At 35.9% G+C, this 12,493-nt stretch overlaps 1 long non-coding RNA gene across 1 annotated transcript in view; it reads left to right on the forward strand.

Moving 5' to 3' along the window:
• LOC138917092 (uncharacterized) overlaps positions 1–6,044 on the forward strand; it is a 37,318-nt gene extending 31,274 nt beyond the window's left edge. Inside the window, exons 4-5 of the long non-coding RNA XR_011424580.1 lie at positions 929–1,050; positions 4,635–6,044. This is a non-coding gene — a long non-coding RNA (uncharacterized lncRNA). The remainder of the gene's footprint in view (positions 1–928; positions 1,051–4,634) is intronic.
• The last annotated feature ends 6,449 nt before the right edge of the window (positions 6,045–12,493 follow it).

Raw genomic sequence — 12,493 nt, forward strand, 5'->3', positions numbered from 1 at the left:
AGGATGTACGTCTGTTTGGTCTAAAACTATAGTGGCTAATTTACAAAATTTATTTCATAAAATATAAATATGTATATATATAATATATATAATCATATGTATATTATGTGATATTTAAATATCATTTTAAATTTTAGTTTTTATCAAGTTTTTTTCATATGTATTACCTCATTTGATTTTTATGATACAAGTGACTACTTTTAAATTTGAAGTTCCAAAAGGATAAGGAAATTTTTCAAATTCATACAGCTAAAGGGCCCCTGCTGTCCAAATCCAGAATTCTTTCTAAAACCCAAATACATCTCTCCCCTCTCCATTCCTTTCTGAAAAGCATCCAGTTTAACAACAGTGCTTGGGACAAGGTATATTTGGATCAGAAAAGAATGTTTGTGAAAGAGTATGATAGTCTCAACTTTTAGAACTTTCTTGATGGACTTGGCCTTCAGGTAAAAGTAGGATAATTTGTCCCACAGGCTCCACATTGTCAAGATTTTTCCATATATGACAAGTTGTTGGATTGGGCCACTGGGTTCAAAGAGTTTTGTCGAACAGTTTCATTCCTGGATGTTTATGACCTATGCATTTTTAGAACAGAGCCCAGCCATGGGAAGTTCCATGACCTGTTTCTGTTCGACAGGAGAAGCACATTCGCCCCTTCCAACTTGAGTAATTGTCTAGTCTCCCCTCTAACTTGAGTTGTTTTCCTTTCCTAATGCCTAATGGATATGAAAAAAATACATCTAACCAAGTATATGATTCTAAAATTTGGTATCATTAACATCATACAGTAGTTAAGAGCATCCAGTCTAATGAATGAATGGGAGGCCTGTTTTAAATGGAATTTGTTGATTATCCCCGAAACACTCTGGTTACACAAAACTAGGTCATATTTGCAGATTTTAACAAGATTTTCCTCTGACTTCTTCAGATTCCTGGCTCTGTGTGCAGCAAGAGCTGTGGCCCTGGATCCAAGCAATCCCCAGTGAGGAAAGTCTGCCTGCTTCTTTGACTGTGCATTCTGCCCAGAGAAGGAGATTTCCAGTGACACAGGTACAGAGCTGCAGGGATTTTCCTCCTCCTCTTTTCAGTTATATCTCTATTTGTCCCCAAAAAGGGGAAAGATCTAAAATAGGACTGAAATCTCAAAGTTGTTCTTTCATTTATTCCATGATTTTGCTATTAAAGTTAATAATCTTCCCTATGAAAGGATATTCTTCTCTTCGAACTGGTTCATTCCCACTCAGATTCTGACTGTTAGCATCACCTTCTTAAGAAAATATTTTTAAGGATTGTCCCAGAGTGACCTATGTTTGTTTCTACCATGGAACTTAATACACGGAATTATGAGGATCTTGGTTTTATTGTATGCATTTCTTTCAACCAAACCTTGATCACATTGAAGGGTGCATCTTATTCAGCTTCATTTCTCAAGTGCCCAGCAACATTAACGATACAAAGTAAGTGTTCAGAAATAATTTGTGTGATTTAACAAATGAAAAAATATCCTGTATTACTGCTATGAGCCAGCCACTGTGCAACGTGCTACATTATACATTACATATATTATACATACATATACAGGATACATTATAGTACCCCTAGTTGTTCTTTAATGCCTCTGCTCTGCTAGTTCAGAGGCAGGGAGCGAGGAAATGAACATGACGAGTGATCACAAGGAAAGTTATAGGAGTCACAATATAAGTGCTGTAAGTACAAAGACTTGGGGGAGCATCTAACGTTGCTTTGGGATGTCAGAAAAATTCCCCCAAAAGACTCAATGCTTTATTTCAAGTTCTGAAAGATGAATAGAATTATATCAGCTGAATAGAGGAAGGAAGAATTCCTTTTCAGAAATAATTGAAACAGCACATTCCTTCCACTATTCAGGGACCTGGAAAAAAAAGTTCAGTGTGCCTGGAGAACAGCATGTCTAGGCTGGAGTGGTGGAACTCCATGACAAAAAGTGAAAATGGACTGATTCTGAAGACTTTTCAGACCATAGCTAATATCTTGAAATTGCCAAGAGACATTCTAATCAAAATACGGAAAACAGAATACACCATCCACCACTCAAATTTGTGGACAACATAGAATGTTCACTTTGTTCTTGTTCTTTAACATTGTGCCAGAATTCTGAATATTGCAACAATTCATGAAACAGAAAGGGTGACATTTATGGAAATGGAAAACATAAGAGATTAAAATATTTTATTTTATACCAAAAATACTCCAAAAAGTCAACTGAAACAGTATAATTCCAAAAATTTGAAGTTAAAAATCTCTCGGGGCCGGCCCAGTGGTGTAGCAGTTAAGTGTGCATGTTCCACTTTGGCAGCCTAGGGTTTGCCGGTTCGGATCCCGGGTGCAGACAGGGCATGGCTTTGCACGCCATGCTGTAGTAGGCATCCTACATATAAAGCAGAGGAAGATGGGCGTGGATGTTAGCTCAGGGCCAGTCTTCCTCAGCAAAAAGAGGAGGATTGACAGCGGTTAGCTCAGGGCTAATCCTCCTCAAAAAAACTGACTAAATAAAAATCTCTCATCTAGGAGATTCATATGCAAAAATATATTTTCCTTTTTTCAATAATAACCAAGTAGATAAAATGATAAAAAATATTCCATTCAGAGAGTAACACTGTGTAATATAAGTCTTGGTAACTTTAAGGAGAAATGCATAGTGAGTACATAGCCACAGTACAAACTTATGGATACATAAAGTATATATCTCTTGGTTGAATGAAAGAATATACCTTTATTTCTTCACAACCTCTTGGGGGCTCACCCTTGGTTAATTGGTGAAAGCAGGAAGAGTAATAAAAGCAGTAAGTGGCCTAGCTTGCTCAGTCCTGGCAAAGTTACACAGAATACCTCAAGAGAAGACTTCCTCATTTGCCAGGTCCATGGATCTTGGAGTTTGCTTATAAACAGTGATGACAATGTGAAATAGAGAATGCTCATGGATAGGGTTTATTACTAGCATAACTGACTAAGTCAGGTCTGTACCCAGGAGCACTCAGGAACACAGAAGGCTCAAATTATCCTTTCAGGTAAACTCAAAGTCTTTCTTCTGTTATCCTTTCAGCAGAAACTCTTTGCAAACTTGGCTGCTGAATAGCTCACTTCGAATTAGTGTAGGCTCCATGTGCTTGTTTTTCTCTCATTAGAATGCTATTGCCATAAGTTGGGGTCTCGTTTACAGAGCATCTTGCAGTAGATTGCGTGCCCTGAAAAGGAGACTTTTAGTTTGCTTGATCAGATTTCTTGGCTTCTCACACATTTGGTGTCAAAAGTTTATAGACTGCTACAAAGTTCTGCCATTTTTCTCCCTCTGTATCCACAAATCTGAATCTAAAGTACAATTTCTTCTGAATTCACTAGTTAACTCCTCTTATTTCTGTCTAATATATTCGATGACCTTCCTTGTTTCTATATACTAGATTCCCCCTATTGTCCATATAACATCCTTATTTTACAGAATAAGAATTACGATATTGTAAATGTCTTAATCTACTCAGAAATAATTAGTAGGCATAAAGAAATTATAAATAACAATGCAAGAACCATCATTTTTGAACCAAATTATTGTAAATAACATTTTTACAAAAAATAAATTCAAGGAAAATAATTATATAGGAGAGTAATTAGGGAAAAATTTCCATTTAAGATGTTATAGGTTATCATAAAGCTAAACTTTCTTCAACGTAAGTCTAGCTTTCATTTTAAAATAAAAAGAAAGCAAAAATTACCATTTTTTCCAATATTTCGTAAGAAGTCCAGTCTCCAAATATGTACCCCAAAAGCAGTAACTTTTCTATGTACAAGTAATAACCATATTAAATAAATATCAGAAAAATATTCCAATAATGAAGCAATGCATTTAAAATATTTAGTAATAAACTGCAAGAACTGTGCAAATCTGATATACAGAAAACTTCTATTATTTAATTATGAATATAAAACAATTTTTGAATAACCAAAGGGCTCGCATTATTTATTGACAGAAAATGTGAGAATTGAAAGATAGCAAAAGGTACTAAGTTTATTTGTAAGTTGAATGCCTTTCATATTGAAATATTAATGAAAAAGTGGACATTTATGTAATATATAATCAAGTTTATATATAGAATGATTTGCGTAAAATATCGGAAGAGAATTTAGGTATATGGGAGCCTTATATTCCCAGATATTAAAATGTATTTTTAAACTCTAACAATAAAAAAATGGGATAATACACAAAAACACATATTTATATATGGAACAGAACATGCAGCTGATAATTATGTTTAATAAATCAACAGGCAAATGGATTGGCAATATCAAACTATTGGATAGCATTTGTTAGATGCTAGACACAGTTCCAAGTGCTTTTCATATAATAAATCATTTAACAATAATCCTGTAAAGCAGATATGAATAGCATCCCCATTTAAAGATGAGGAAATGATGGAACAGAAGCTTACTCAAAGTCACTGCTGGCAGCTGTGTAATCAAATTAAGACTTGATAATCTTGCTCCCCTCTCCATGCATTTAACCAATACAGTACTTCCTTGACTAATTAATTAAACGTTTCTATCTTCTCAGACCAAATTTCAACCGCAATATCAACTACGTTTTTCTATTTTCTCTTTCACAGATCAATTTTAATGTTTTTCAAATATTAAAAATACCCAGGAAAAAATGGAAGAAAACCAAGATCGATGTTGGTCAGATGTCCAAATATCATTAGGATAAGGAGTCTTTAAGCAGTTAGTAGAAACAAAAACTAAAAGACAATAGATTTTCCTGAAGCTTCTCTCCCCCAGAATAAACATAAACCTTAGTGCTCAGAGGACTTCCACGTCAGGGAAGACGGAGTAGAGATATACTTCTCACTATTCCTTCCTCTACATACAGCTAAAATGCTGAACATATATATATAACAAAACTAAGACGACGCTGGAAGGTGGAGAGAATAAAGCATACTAGTAAAGACCTTGGGAACCAACAAATTACATGGTAGTGAGTTTCCTAGGTTTTCTTTTGCTTTATATCTCCCAGGCTTGGATCTGAAGAAGACAACAACCTGGAAAGGCCAATGGGAATTTACAACATTAAAATGCCCCCTAAAAAGTCTGCTTTCTCTAGCCAAAGGGTCAGGAAAGGGACAGCCTAGAAAGCCAGAAAACTTTTAGACAAGAACTGCTCTAATCCAGTCAAACATCACAGAATAAAACTGTGGCCCACTCCCACCAGGAAAGGCCAGGTGGGGAATGTGGTCATCCACCCCCTCCACTTGCAACAAGGCAACCTGCCAGGGTGGTGTCAGAGAAGGTCAAGTGGGCAGGTAGGATGTTGCTCATCACTGGGCAGTAACCAGGCCCTCTACTTCCTAAACTTCCACCCCCAACTCTGCAACAATGAGGCACCCCTCCTACTCCCTACTGGTTTGATCTTAGAGGAGGGAAAGTGGACAGTCAGGACTTTCACCATAGCCCTAGTAGTTACAAGGCCACACCATCCCCCCAAATTTACAGGGGGCCACATGGGAAGCAGTAAGGGGGCACTCTTAACCAGGGAGATGTCATGGAGGCCTAATGTGGAGTCATAACTCCTACCCAACACAGAAGAAATGGGGAGATCTTCCCTCATCTTGTGTCTACAGAGGCTGAGTGGAAAATTTGGAATTCTATTTCCTAGGCAGTAACAAGTCAGCATCCCCCAACCTTTTCCAGCCAGAATAATCGCAGAGGAAGCCAGATAAAACAGAAGTTTAAATAAAATCCAGAGTCTTATATCACAATACCAAACATGTTCTGGATTCCATCAAAAATCACTCATTATAACAAGAACCAGGAAGATCTCAAACTGGATGAAAAGAGAAAGCCAACAGACGATAACACCGAGATCACAGAGATGTCAGAAGTATCTAATAAATATTTTAAAGCAACTATCATAAAAATGCTCCAATGAGCAGTTATGAACATGCTTGAGACAAATGAAAAAATAGAAAGCCTCAGCAAAGAAATAGGAAGTTCTCAATAATAAATGAACCTCAGTGTCAATATCCTGGTGGTGAAATTTTACTTGACTTTTGCAAGATGTTACTGTTGGAGGAGACTGGATAAAGGGTACACAGGATCTCTGTGTATTGATTCTAACTGCATGTGAATCTACAATTATCTTAAAATAAAAAGTTTATGTAAAAAATCACCTAGCTCAGATTTAGGAATATAGACTGAAGCACAGCTTTTTAGTGTCAATTAACACCTAGGAATTTAGGCTTATTGAAGATGAAGGTGTGGCTATTTTGTCCCATCTTGTTATTGATAATTCAGTCAGTTAGTTATTCAACAGTATAACTGTATTTGTATTCAATAATATAAATATTCAACCAATATATATTGAGTGTCTATTAGGTGCAATATACCATGTCAAGAGAAAGTAATGCTACAAATACCATTTATTGAGAGACTATGGTACAGGAACATACATACATACTCATTTTTTCCATAAGAATACTGCAGAGGTAGACGTTATCATTACCATTTTTCTGTGATTTAAGTTCACTGTGAGCATCAGTTTTTAAAAGTTAAGCCCGTGACTTTCAAAAATATAGAACAAACCTGTATCAAAGATTTATTCAACTAATTAATTAATAAAATAAATAAGATGATCAAAGTGGTTCCAAAAATCACAAACACTTTTTGGGAGAACGAAGTTTATATAGTTCATCAGTAAAAGCACGTTTGACAACAAAACATCAACAAAGAATGTTAGAATAAGATTTGTAGGTTACACAGAAAAATGGTTAATGTCCTATAGGTTTATCTTTCTCCTGGACGGAAACCTACAGATTAACATGTAACTGCACAGTGTTTGGGTCCTAATCAAACAGTAAATCATAAAGTCAAACAGATACATTGTTCTAGATAAGTAAATAAGCCTTGGGTTAGCTGGTGATACAGGGCTACAGTATGACACTGAAAGGGCATTCAGTCATCCTTTTACATGATTGCCGAGGATTTAGTAATTTTTATTAACAAAATTGATTAATAAGATTAGACCCTTAATAAGTGGAAGAGCCAAAATTTCAATACTGTTCTAACTCCAAATATTCTTTTTCAAATAAACCACATTTTCATTGAACATCCCCAGCTTAATGATATAAACAGTTAAGTAAAGGATAATTGCAATAAAGTGTAAAAAGTGATTATAGACGTATGAGTAGGATGTATTGGAGAAATATGGAGTCAATAAGCCTTACACAGGCAAGGAATGCTACTCAGGTGAGATGCTTCCAGCTCAGTCTAGAGACAGGTGTTTATAGTTAGTCAGGTGTAGAAGGGAAGAAATGATGCCCCAGGAAGAAGAGAAAGCATGTGTTATGTGCACAAGCAGGAGGATAATGGAGCATTTTGAGAATTAAAGATAGACTTATTTTATTATTTTGATAGTGTCGAAAGATATCAAAGGGCTACCTACCTGAAAAGGCACTAGGTCCTGATAGGGTCACATGAGAATTTCATCAAACCTACAGGAAACAGATAATTTTTACTCAGCTTGAACTATATCATAAAATTAAAAAAGAAGAAAAGCTTCAGGAATTTTGTTGTCTGTTTTTGTTTATTATAATTCAGTATAAAATTGATGTCAATATTTGGAATATCTAGAACTCAGTTCTGCCTCCTTATAAGTTGAATGTTCTTTCAATTTTTTCCATTTGAAACACTTAAAAAGCCTTAATTGACTGTGGTGTGCCATTTCTTTAATGTACTTGATTATATTTTTTAATATTTTATTTAAGGATTTAGATTTTTTAAATGAGATTGGCGTGTAGTTTACATTTCATTGATAAATTAAATTTATGGAATTAAATTTTTAGAAATTCCTTTTGACAAATTTAAAAATGCAGAAATTTCTCTAAACCTTATCATTCTAAGAGAATGACATCTTTTTAAGAGAAAAGGTTGTGATGAACACTAAAGTTAGCAAAAAGTGTGTAATGGAAAGTGCATAGGCTTTGCAGTCAGACATTCTTGAGTAGGGCCAGGACTAGGGAAAGGTAGGGTGAGGCACATGAAGTACAAAATTTAAGGAGGCACTCATGCTCAGGGTCATGCAAGGGCAGGCTTGGCACCTGAAAGTGAGTGCTTCCTTAAATTTTGCACCTCTGGTGTCTCATTTGCCTCACCCTAGTCTGACCTGTGTCTTAAGTCAGGATCCCAGCCCAGCCCTCACTATCTCCAAGATCTCAGGTGAGTCACTTAAGCTCTTCAAGCCTCAATTATTTTCTTCTGCAAAATAAGTTGATACTGTCCACCTGCCTCAGAAGATTGTGGGAGAATTAAGTGAGATATAGTATGTGATATTTCAAACAAATTGTCTGGAGTATCACATTAAAGGAACACATTAAAATTTGTTCTTTTATCCTCATTACCCAATCCCTCTCAAAAACGGTGCTACAGGAGAAGTAGTAGAACCAGGATAATAATGGACCTTTTTTGCATTGCTAGGAGTTTGGATTCCATCTAGAATGGTGGTTCTCAAAGTGTAGTATCTGTACCAACAGCATCAGCATCACTTGGGAGCTTATTAGAAATGTAAATCCTGAGTTTCTGAATCAGGAATTCTAAGGGTGGGGTCCAGCAAACTGCTTTAACAAGCCCTCCAGGTGATTCTAATGTGCATTAATGTTTGAGAATCACTGCCCTAGAAGAACATGAGAATAATTATGGTATTTTAAGCAAGGAAATTACATGAAAGGATTTAAATAATAGAAACATTAATAGGTTTGATTGAATGGATGAGAGATGAGAGAGATTCAAGACAGAGGACAGCAAGACTCATTAAGGAGTTATTTTGTTAAAATAAAAGTTGTTCAAATCTGAACAAAAATAGTAGAAGTGATAATGAATAGGAGATAGGTGTACAATTATTTGGATAGCAGAAATGTAATTTTGAAGGTTAAATGAGACTTCATCTCTTGACCATCTCTCTATGTGCAACTTGGGGAATTGTCTAGGTCACTGAAAGTTGTCAATAAATGCTCACTATTGAGTGAACAAATCCAAAATATGTCCTATTCTACCTATATTTAAGTGATATAGTTGATATAATTTTTGTTTGTAAGAAAAAGCTTGTTCCCTTGCATATAGAAATTGAACAAAAGAGGTGAAACTAGAGATCTTTGACCTTTGATATACCAAGAGAAAAATAGACACCATTAACTTGGAATATTTCTCCCTAGAACATTCCTTTATTTGTAGTCTAATTACAGCAATTTGGTCAAAATGTGAGTTTTTGGGGGGCTCATGAAAATCATCGAACCCAAGTAAAAGGCACCATGCTTTTCTTGCCAGATATGAAGCAGTGTGTGAAGTTCCAGACAATACCCAAACAGTGATAGAGATCATTGCCTCTCAAAGGTTGCAACCTTCTTGGCCTGTGAAGATCCTATGGGGATGGTACCTGTTTGTGGAGCCCTTTGTCTGTCTGTCCAAACACATGTTGTTCTGGGATTTTTGTGAAGTATAGGGACACTCCCATAGTCAAAGCTAATTACTGTGCTCTAGGCTACATGCAGCTCGCCTCACTCACCTTTTGCTTCCTCTGCTCCTTACTGTTTATTGGAAATCCCAACACTGCCACTTGCATCCTCCAATAATTGACATTTGGAGTCCTATTTACCGTGGCTGTTTCCACCATTTTGGCTAAAACCATCACTGTTGTTCTGGCTTTCATGTTCACAAACCCAGGGAGAAAGATGAGGCAGTGGTTGCTATCGGGGCACCTACTTCCATCGTTCCCATCTGCTCATAGATTCAAGTGACTTTCTGTGCAGGGTTGCAGGGTGGTTGGGAACCCCTCCCCTTTTTGTTGATGTAGATGCACATTTTGAGCCTACTCTTCTTGTCATTGTGTGCAGTAAGGGCTCTGTCATTATGTTCTACCTTTTCTTAGGATACTAGAGCTCCTTGGCCCTTGTGAGCTTCACCTTGGCTTTTTTGGCCAGGAGCATGCCTGATACTTTTAATGAAGTGAAGTGCCTGACCTTCAGCATGTTGGTGTTCTGTGGTGTCTGGATCACCTTCCTCTCTGTGTCTAACAGCAGCAAGAGAAGGTCATGGTGGCTGTGGAGATTTTTTCCATCAGGCTTCCAGTGCAGGGCTACCAGGATGCATCTTTGCCCTCAAGCGCTATAATATTCTGCTAAAGCCAGATAGGAACACCCAGCCAGGATTAAGGGTTAAAGCAAACTCTCACGGAAAATAAATATTCTAAGGCTTTATTTCATGATTTCATAAAACTTTTAGAAAGCTTGACAATTAAGCTATACCTTAGAGAGTTCTCACCCTACATCTTGCCATGGATACCAAAATGTTCCCACATCATTTTTCCGCTGATTTGAAATGCCATGGTTATTATATATTAAATTCCTGTATATAAATCTGTGTTCTGGCCTCACTATTCTGTCATTGATTTTTTCCTTGAATGAATATCATGCTGTCTTAATATCCTGGAATTCAGAGCATGTTCTGACAGCTGATAGCACCTGTTCTGCATTGTTGCACTTTTTCAGTTATCTTATGTTTATTCTTACAGATTTTCTCTTTTATTTGAGTTTTTGAATTATTTTGGCAAACTCCATATTACATATTAAGAGATTTGGACTGGAAATTTTTGAATTTAGGATTCATTTAAGAACTGACTTCTTTGCAATAAAATCTTCCAATTCAGGAATGTGATTTATCTCCATCTATCTTAGCATTTTCATTTTATTATCAGTTTTATTATATTTTCTGACTGGTTATTTGGACTGATAAGTAGTTTATTGTATGTTTCTTTAGGTTACTTGTTGGTTCCAATTATTTGTAAGATGATGCTCTTGGACTTCCAAGGTCTGTAATATAACATAATGTTTCTTTCTGCTCAAGCTTTATCCTATTTCTTTCATGTTGTATTGGCAAGATTCTCTAGTACGACGCTTGATAGTATAATTGTGAGCTTTTATTGTTCTTGGCTTTCATGGGAATGTGCCTAAAGACTTTTTTCCATTAAAATTTATGTTTGTGGTAAGTTTTTGATCATACCACATTTTTGAACTTTCATATGAATTTTATTTATTCTTTTAATGAGATAACACTGATTTATAACATTATATAAATTTCAGGTGTAGATCATTATATTTCGACTTCTGTATAGACTACCTCCTGTTCACCTCCAAAAGTCTAGTTGTCATCCAAAATAATATCTCATTATTAATGATAGTGCCCCATATTCAACCCAAGCTAAGTTTTTTACAAAAATTTTACAAGTGTGGTAAAATACATATAATATTTACCATCTTAACCATTTTTAATTGTATGGTTAAGTACTGTTGAGTACCTTCACTTTGTGTGGAACCAGGCTCCAGAACTCTTTCCAACTTCCCAAACTGAAACTCCATCCCCATTAAACAATACCTCAAGCCCTCCTTCCCCAACCGTTGGCAACAAACATTCTACTTTCTGTCTCTGTGAATTTGACTGCATGAGGTATCTCATATATGTGGAATCATAGAGTACATGTCTTTTCATGAATGGCTTATTTCACTTAGTATTGCCCTCAAGGTTCATCCACATTGTAGCATGTGTCCGAATTTCCTTCCTTTTTAAGGCTGAATAATATTGCATTGTAGGCATTTACCACATTTTGTTTATCCATTCATTCATCAGCGGACACATGGGTTGCTTCTACTTTTGGTGGTTGTGAATGAAGCTGCCATGAACAGGGGTGTACAAAAATCCTTTTGGTATTCTGCTTTGGATTCTTTTGGGTATAAACCTAGAAATAGAATTGTTGTATCATATGGTAATTCTAGTTCGAATTTTTTGAGGAAACACCAAACTGTTTTCTATAATGGGTGTACCATTGTACATTCCCACCAACAGTGGACAAGGATTCCAAATTCTTCATATCCTCACCAACACTTATATTTTGTTTTTTAATAATAGCCTTAAAAATGGACATGAAGTGGTGACTCAATGTGGTGTTTGTTCATTTGTTTTTATTAAAGGGTGAGATTTATTTTTCCTGTTTTATTGGGATATAACTGACATTCAACACTGTATTAGTTCAAGGTGTACAACGCAATGATTTAATATATGTATGTATTGTGAAATGATTGCCACAATAAGTTTAGTTAACATCCGTCTCCTCACAAAGTTACATATTATTTTCTTGTTATAAGAACTTTTATGATCTATTCTCTTAGCCATTTTCAAATGTACAATATTGTTAACTATAGTCACCATGGTGTACATTACACCCCCAGAATTTATTCATCTCACAACTAGAAGTTTTTACCTTTTAACCACCTTCACCCATTTTCCCTACTCCCAGGCCCCAACTCTGGCAACCACCAATCTCTTCTCTGTATCTCTGAATTCAATTTTTTAGATTCCACATATATATGAAATCATATAGTACTTGTCTTTCTTTGTCTGACTTATTTCACTTAGCATAATACCCTCA

The sequence above is a fragment of the Equus caballus genome, chromosome 13 (assembly GCF_041296265.1).
Source record: "Equus caballus isolate H_3958 breed thoroughbred chromosome 13, TB-T2T, whole genome shotgun sequence".
In the NCBI taxonomy this organism is placed as follows: domain Eukaryota; kingdom Metazoa; phylum Chordata; class Mammalia; order Perissodactyla; family Equidae; genus Equus; species Equus caballus.